The 5,943-nt window shown below is 46.8% G+C and overlaps 1 protein-coding gene across 7 annotated transcripts in view; it reads left to right on the top strand.

The window, feature by feature from the left end:
* The window catches only part of LOC106807023 (uncharacterized protein DDB_G0284459-like), a 161,155-nt gene that overhangs the window by 7,850 nt on the left and 147,362 nt on the right, over positions 1-5,943 (top strand). The window contains exon 1 of one of the 7 annotated variants that reach the window (XM_014809310.1): positions 4,977-5,431. The exons of 5 other annotated variants lie outside the window; for them this stretch is intronic. The gene's annotated coding sequence lies outside the window, so the exon portion shown is untranslated. Of the gene's footprint in view, positions 1-4,976; positions 5,432-5,943 lie in introns of those variants that run through there. One more of the 7 variants, XM_014809320.1, reaches the window with a different exon arrangement.

The raw sequence follows: 5,943 nt of genomic DNA, 5'->3' as shown, positions 1-5,943 counted from the left end.
GCAGGCCTTCCGCAGTGGTTCGCGGTCGTTGTATTGTACGCGATTAACGCTGATGCACGAAATCCAAAAGGTTGTCGACGAAAATGTTGTCCATCGACGTTAAAAGGTTGGCTATGAAACTGATCTATTCATCGTTCATGATCTATCCACAAAGCACGTTCAACGCGTTTCACGTTTATACGCGTGTTGTTGGCCACTTCCGTGCCGCTTGCGTGTCGATCTCCATGCTTCTCTCTCCCTCTCCTCCCCGGTCTCCCCGTCTCTCTCTCTCTCTCGCCTCTCTCGCTCCGCTCACACACACACACACACACACACACACACACACACACACACACGCACACACACAACGCACACACACACACGCGTGCGCGCACTCACACCACACACACACACACACACCACAACACACACACACACACACACACACACACACACACACACACATAACATACACACACACACACCCCTCTCTCGCCTCTCTCTCTCGCTCTCCTCTTACTCTCGCTCTGTATCATTCTCCCACTCTCCTTATAGGGCTCGCTCTCTCTTTGTGTACCTCTCTTTCTTCACTACGACTATAGCTCGCATGGCGCGCGTATTACAGACTAGTAAACATCAGAAGTATAGATAATAGGGAATCCGTATCCCCCTATTATCTACTTCTGGTAAAACATGCGTATTAACACATCAACGGTCGATTCATCGTCGATCAATGACTGACGGTATTTTTTTCTGTGATCGGTGTGCGAACATCTGTCGCCGCTTTATTGCTCACCACCATATTACGCCGACCATTCAGCGGCGTGTGAAGCAAAGCGGGCCTCGCTTTACTGGGACAAGCGTTACTGTGTGTGTGTGTGTGTGTGTGTGTGTGTGTGTGTGTGTGTGTGTGTGTGTGTGTGTGTGCATGCGCGTGTGCGTGCGTGCGTGCGTGCGTGCGTGCGTGTGTCGGGCGTACATGCATTATCCCGCTCATGATGGATGATTCATATGCTCAGACACAGAATCCTGGTTGAGTGTCGCCGAGGGATGCTGTGTGCATTTATCAGTTAGGGAGGGGTGATGTCAGTGCATTGGGCGTGACCCGACTGCCAATGGGAGAGTGCATCGTGTCCCCTAGGACGGGGGGCCCTAGTGGCTATGTCTGCAATGTAGCACTTCTTGACCTGCATAAATTTACTGGGGAATAGAACGGGATGGAGTGAATGGGAATCCCTGTGCGTGTGCTATCATCACATGAAGCTAACATAAGTATACTATCAGGAGAAAATTACTGCATGTCTTTTTTTACCAATGATGAAATCGTAGCAGAAAGGGAAACCAAGAGAGAACAAACAGGCGCAGATCGAATGATCAGTTTTTACTCCGATTCTCAAATATTCATCGATGGTAGGATCCGCATTAGGTCAATATTATAGCATTGTGGAATAGGTTAACTACACTGGAACCCACGTTACAAAAACCGCTATACGAAATAATCTTAACCTATGATATATGATATTCATCAGAGGAGCGTATAAAAACATATTTCCAACAAAAACAAAAATCACGTTTATTCTCTACCGTATTCATGTATAACTTATAGACTTTTTCATCGATAGTTGAATAACTTCAGCAAAAGGAATTTCAAGTAGTGTCAGCAAACTTTAAAAAGTGCTTGGTTCAACCAAATGAGGTTTTGGGGTCATAATGACCCGATCAGCTATTTTGGTACCCGCTGGGCGAAGTCTTTTACCTTCAAAAAGCAATCAGGTTTTTGAGAAGTGCATTAGCAACTCGTAAATACCTAGACAAAATCCACGAATGTTCAGAAAAGGTCGCTATGAAAGTGTCAATGACAGCAATCAATAAGTTGTTAAACCTGTAGCTGTATAACTCTTATTGTGTTTTGCTTGGTGGTAGCTACGAAGACACTGAACGAAAACACTCATTATGGAATTGATATTTGCATTCGAATTTGGCAGGTTGTTATTATTGATTGTTTATTTTTTATACTTGGAGATTAGTGATAACCATGCAACAAGACCAAAATACACCTCCAGGACATATCTAGATTAGAATTAAGATCAGCACACCGAATAGCTGGACCAGTGGTAATAAACCACCGAACTGGTTTTACAATCGACTTGATCTGAATAGTTTTATAAAGATCTAACTTCTAGTTCAAACATCACGCCACGTCTGTGATAAAGATTTAGAGTAAAAATTAACTGGTTCCCTGCAACTATAACACACGTTGGTGCGTAAAAGCTATGATTGATTCATCAGAACGATATTTGCATACAGAGTGAAGCAACATATAACAAACCTGCATATTTCCTCTGCCAAATTGTTATAGACCTCGATTATCCAACATATCAGGAATATCACCTACTCTCTGTTGGACGGCAGTATTGCGACAATACAGTTTAATCTGAATACATAATTTTCCGGTTGGTATTGCATAATCATGTGCATGTAACTAAAGGAAAAGGTGCACGCACGTATTTTATGACATGGATGAGAAATGACAACACGACCAGCGGTGATTTCCCAGGAAAGGTACAGAGTGCTGTGATACTGACATATATATATGTGTTTGACAACTATAACTGTGCATGCATACATTTATGTGCGTTGTCGTTATCGCCTATCGATGTTGATCGAACCACTACACACAAACGGGCATAAACGTGAGGCATCAGTAGCATAAATCTAGCTTTAATTGCAGCATACCGAATGCACCCACCCGGGGATTGTTCCTCCTACTAAACGGCACATTAGAAATGCTGCTAACGTCGTTTGTCGGGTTGATACACCCCGTGTTCGGACCTCTTGGATATCGCATAATATGTCTGCCCTGTGTAGCATATATTCACGACATATAGCTGTCAGGGACTGTGTGGAAGAAGATATTGACCTGTTAGTTCGGGAGGGAATGCGGTAGGTGAATCACTGATTAGGCTGTATAAGTGTGCACCTGAGCTGACCAGGCAATAAGTGTACACCTGACCTGGCTATAATTGTAGGCTTGACCAGGGTATGATATCTGACCACTATCCCGTGCAAACAAAGCGTGAACTGAGCAATTAAGCAGACAATCCGATACGCGTGCAGCTGACTAAGCACGTACTAATACGTGTAAAGCTTTAGCTCTATAATGTACAGCTTGTGTGCGTGGATAGGTGAATGCCACAGGCTCTTGGCTCTTGAACAGTGTTATGTTGACACAGCTGTATGCATTAGAGTGACCGATGATGATGACCTAAACTGGATGGAAGTTCCGCGAAAGGCCAGTTCACCGCATATGAACTCGCGAACATGTGCTTTTTGCGTCCGTATGATGCGCTACTTCTGCGGGCATGCATCTCTCTAGAATACACACTGCTTATACATCCTGTATCATGCTGCCTCATCTTTCACAGCTCACTCCGGTGAAAGGTTGCGGGAGGTAGTGGGTGGCTTTGGTCGTGGAAATAGGGCAGCATCCGCAGTGGTTCGAGGTCGTTGTATTGTACGCGATTAACGCTGATGCACGAAATCAAAAAGGTTGTCGGCGAAAATGTTGTCCATCGACGTCAAAAGGTTGGCTATGAAACTGATCTATTCATCGTTCATGATCTATCCACAAAGCACGTTCAACGCGTTTCACGTTATACGCGTGTTGTTGGCCACTTCCGTGCCGCTTGCGTGTCGATCTCCATGCTTCTCTCTCCCTCTCCTCCCCGTCTCTCCGGCTCTCTCTCTTGCTCTCTCGCTCGCTCACACACACACACACACACACACACACACACACACACACACACACACACACACACACACACACACTTCCCTCTCTCGCCCTCTCTCTCTCGCTCTCCTCTAACTCTCGCTCTGTATCATTCTCCCCACTCTACTTATAGGGCTCGCTCTCTCTTTGTGTACCTCTCTTTCTCTCACTACGACTATAGCTCGCATGGCGCGCGTATTACAGATTAGTAAACATCAGAAGTAGATAATAGGGAATCCTTATCCCCCTATTGTGGTCTTCTGGTAAACATACGTATTAACACATCAACGGTCGATTCATCGTCGATCAATGACTGACGGTATTTTTTTTCGTGATCGCGTGTGCGAACATCTGTCGCCGCTTTATTGCTCACCACCATATTACGCCGACCATTCAGCGGCGTTGAAGCAAAGCGGGCCTCGTTTATTAACGAAAGTTGGGACGTATATCGAAGAATAGAGAACCAGATGGCGGTCACATCTGACTTCGGTTGCATTCCCCACAAGCAACAAAGAATGAGTTATAACCCGTGATGGTATTCATTTTTACTTGATCCCTGCGGTTTTTTAAACGCGCTCATTCCGACGTCACCCTAGCGCAGTGGTTCTTAACCTTTTTTGAGTCATGGTCCCCTTTTTGAGTCATGGTGAAAGCTACAACCCCCCCCTCCAGAAAAATACACATAAGCACAATAAACACAAAATTGTTATGCGCCTGGTTTACGGACCCCCTGAAGCCCATCCACGGACCGGAGAGTAAGAGAGAGAGAGAGAGAGAGAGAGAGAGAGAGCGAGAAAAAGAGATAGAGAGAAATAGAGAGAGATAGAGAGAGAGAGAGAGAGAAAAAGAGAGGGGGAGCGATGGCGACCAGATAACAGACACCAGATATCGCTTCTATCGGAGAGAGCCCCCACGCGGCCAGGCTTCTCTTAGAACCCCACGCAGCCAGGCAGTGTGCGAAGCTGCTGTGACATCCTGTATCTGGCGAGGTCAGCTGGTCGCCCACAGCACACACACGCCCACGATCGCACGAATCGCAAAGGGCGCGCGCAGTGTGGTACTGATGCTGCGCAGATGCTTCCGCGGGGAGGAGGAGGGGCGGCGGGAGGAGGAGGGGGAGGGGGATGCGGGAGCGTCACAGTGCTGGCTGCCCCGCGAACCCGCTTTATATTTAGAAACTATCCGATTTCAAACTGGGACAGCCGCCTGCAACGCATTTCCCCTAGCAGCCTCTCGTCGGGAGAGGCAAACTGTCGGAGGACGCTGCTGTGTGTGGTGTGTGTCAGTGTGCGCGCGTCATCATCGCTTGCCTCTTCTCTCTCTCTCTCTCTTCTGCTGCTCCGCCGTGTGTCGCGGTGTCACTGTCGCTGCTACCTTCGGAGCTTGACACGATCTCGGAGACCGCTGCGTCTGGTCGGATAGATATCGACTCATCAGTACGTACCCTCGCTGGTCACCATCATCGTCGTAGCTGTCGACGACGACGACTACTGCTGCTTGTTGTTGTCCGTGCGTATATTTACAACATCGCACTGTCTGTTATTGCAAGCGGCCGGCTGTTTCGCGGGGGACGTTTAGAAGAAGAAGAAGCAACTACACATAGGCGGTGTGTTGAACGTACAGTAGACGCAGTATACCGTGTTCAGGCGAGTTTTCTTCTTTCACGACACAGCTGGTAGACAGGTGAGTGAAAACAACTACGCATGTGTGTGGTGTGTGTGTGTGTGGTAATATAGATCAGGAGCTAATAATGACAAATATTAGTCCTGATATAGTCTTGAGAGTCCACAAATATTATTCCTGATATATATATAGTTATGATATAATTATTGTGTGTGTGTGTGTGTGTGGTGTGTGTGTGTTTGTGTGTGTGTGGTGTGTGTGTGTGTGTGTGGGTGTGTGCGTGCGTGCGTGCGTGCGTGCGTGCGTGCGTGCGTGCGTGCGTGCGTATGTGAAGCCATATCTCAGCTCATATTTAGATACGGGCAATGCACCGTTAGCCGCTATCACCATATCTCGATTATTTTGAATCTGTCACGGGTTGATGCTACATTAGGAGTTGTCTATGTCATAAGTCTCGCTTGAAAATATCGCGGACTCAATCGCGGTCGGCACTTTAATGTTACGATGTTAAATGATAATAAGCAAGGTGCGATATAAATCTCTATGTCTTAAGAGCCGCCACCACCTACAAC

Source organism: Priapulus caudatus, unplaced genomic scaffold (genome assembly GCF_000485595.1).
Source record: "Priapulus caudatus unplaced genomic scaffold, Priapulus_caudatus-5.0.1 Scaffold10, whole genome shotgun sequence".
NCBI classification, from domain to species: Eukaryota; Metazoa; Priapulida; class Priapulimorpha; order Priapulimorphida; family Priapulidae; genus Priapulus; species Priapulus caudatus.
This window is presented reverse-complemented; position numbering and strand designations above follow the sequence as displayed.